Source organism: Vombatus ursinus, unplaced genomic scaffold (genome assembly GCF_900497805.2).
Source record: "Vombatus ursinus unplaced genomic scaffold, bare-nosed wombat genome assembly UNPS02014806.1, whole genome shotgun sequence".
Classification (NCBI taxonomy): domain Eukaryota; kingdom Metazoa; phylum Chordata; class Mammalia; order Diprotodontia; family Vombatidae; genus Vombatus; species Vombatus ursinus.
The window spans coordinates 6,358-9,181 of NW_020954584.1; positions in this window are offsets into that span (position 1 = coordinate 6,358).

A 2,824-nucleotide genomic window follows, 5' to 3' on the forward strand; every position below is an offset into this window, starting at 1 on the left:
CTATGGCCTTTTGATGGAGAAGAGAATATTATATTTCATAATAACTATATTCCTGTCAGGATATATTTTGATATTTTCTTATTGGTAAGTATAGCACCTTTGTACTTAATAAAGTGGCCATGTGTCCTGCCCTTATTAAACATTATTAATTTGAAATTAAATGTAATTCATTTCTTAAGTGATTTCTCCTTATTGTCATCATTAATTATACTAATCATTGTAACAATTGGTAACAATAACAATTACAATAACAGCACTAACAATTTACTAACTGAATAAAGCTCCCTTCCCAAAAGTTTTGTTCAATTTTTTCCCTCTCTCCTTTACTCTGTCTTTCTCCTCTTCTCTCACTGTACAATGTAAAGCAATAAATAGAATACTGGATCTATAGTCAGAAGACTTCAATGCTAATTTAGTCTCATATACTAAATAACTCTGTGACCCTTGAAAAATCCTGGAAACGCAGCTCCCTCAATTCCCCAAAGGCAAAATGGGAATACAAATACACACATATGTATGTATGTATGTGTGTATTTGTATACAAATGTGTATACAATTTTTACAATTACAAATTTGTATACAAACACACACTCATATGTATGTATTTGCGTTCCCCATATATATACATACACATGCACCCACACATATATGCTTACAAACATATATAAATATATATATGCATGTATGTATATATACATATTTATGTGTGTGCATGTATATATAAATATATATTTGAGAGAAACTGTACACACACATCGAGTTGTGCGTATGTTTATATATCTGTGTGTATACTTGTTTTATAAGAACTTCATTGCAAGTTTCAGTGACTTTCTTTTTATCCACTACAGGAATATATTGTTAAATGCATGCTTCTGCTATAGTTCACATTGTAATTACTTCATTTGAGATACTTCAAGTTTAATTTCTTCTGCCTGGTTATCATCTTCCCAAATCATTTATCTTGTTCAAATACTTTATAACAAACTTAGTCCACATATTAAAGATGATTTCTTCTCACCTTTACCTTGGACATTAGATTCCATTAAACCAAAAGATATTTCTCTTGTCAAATGTACATGGCAGCTACATTTTCATTTAGTCAAAATTTGCAGCAGTTTTAAAAAAATATGTTTTCTGAATTTACTTTAATATTGGAATTATTGAATTGGATTGGATGTAATTTCATCAAAATTGAGGTCATTCTTATTATTTTAAGGAAATCACAATGACATCAATTTTTTTTTTGCCCAATTTGCCTTTCTTGTTACTGGTTCCTGGAAATTCACTCATTTCCACGTACATTTACATTCATCATATATATGTCTATTGGCACAGTATATCATTTTGATTCTCTGCTGGTCGTGATTTTGCATTAAACTCTTATAATATCTGTTCCCTTGGCCTTTTATCTTTACTTAATCTTTTGACTTTTGTCTCTAGCTCCGTATTACAACTTCTGTTCTCTGGGCTTTCAGTCTGAGATCTGCATCTGAAAGCTGATGGAGATTGGTGTAATTCTATGTAAACTACACTGTTTCTCACCTCAAGTTATAGATCAAGGTCTTTCACAATTATTCTAGTCTAAAAAATCGGCTTCTTTTGGCAGTCTTACTGCCCTTGGTAGTAGTAATCTTTCCAGTCAATGTTGTCACAAAATGCAAAGTAGGTAATGTCTTCTTTGCACTCAACTATAGTCTTAAGAAAGGATTCATGCAATTGTAACACAATGCTAGTGACAATCATTCCACTCAGGAGTTTTTATCCTGCTTTTACTATGTGAATCAGTTCTTGATGTTCTTCAAGATTATGACCATGTACTAAAACTTATCCATTGTGGAATTCCACTAAACTTTTCACTTTTCTTACTCATAAAACCAGCAAATTTCAAATACAATAGTGTCAGTCATTATTTCTCTTTTTTAATGCAAAATTCTTCTTTTTTTAATAGCATTTTTATACTCCTGATACACATAAAAATAGCAGATCTGTGTCATATTCCAGTTCCAAATATATACTTTCAGCTTTCATTTTTTTTCCAAACAGTGATAATAACAAATGTATTGATAAAACCTGTAATGCTAAACCAGTAATTAGATACACAGCATACAGAATAATTATGAATGGAAATAACATGTAGCTAAAATATAAAAAGAGATATTTGAATGTTATTAACCTTCAATAGTAGTGTTATGTAGTTTGTGACTGTGATTTTTTGATAATATATTGATAATATTCCTAAGGGAAAGAGAAAAATAAAATAAAAACCTAGGTTTAATTCCCTATGTATAGCAGGGAACTGGCAGTGATCCCAATTTTGGGTAAGTCTCAAGTATTGGTTATGTACTGATGAAATATGGCATAAATAGATAAATATCAATAAACTTATAGTCAAGTGAAACATGAAAAAGACAGATGGGAAATAAAATATCTGACCTAGGCAATAACAGAAGAGTACTGGCGTGGGGGTGACAATACATTATTTTTAATAAGCCCCAACTACTTAATGTTTTAATATATCCAGGAGACAGGAGTCTATGAGGCAGACAACAACAGCCCTCTAAATATTGTTCCTATAACATCTCCTTACATGTCAGTGCTTATGTTCCACTGCATTGGAAGATTCTTGGATTATGAGAGTGTGTCCAGACTATTATACTCCTTTTGGAATACTCAAAGGCTCTTACTGTAATAATTCTGAGTAACAGCTCAGCATCAGGGACAGCTACATTAGTGGCAATAATTTATCCATAGAAAGATTCTCCCTAGAGACTTTATACTAATGGCATTAGAATCCTTGAAGTCAAAGGATGTATGAGCTTGGCAA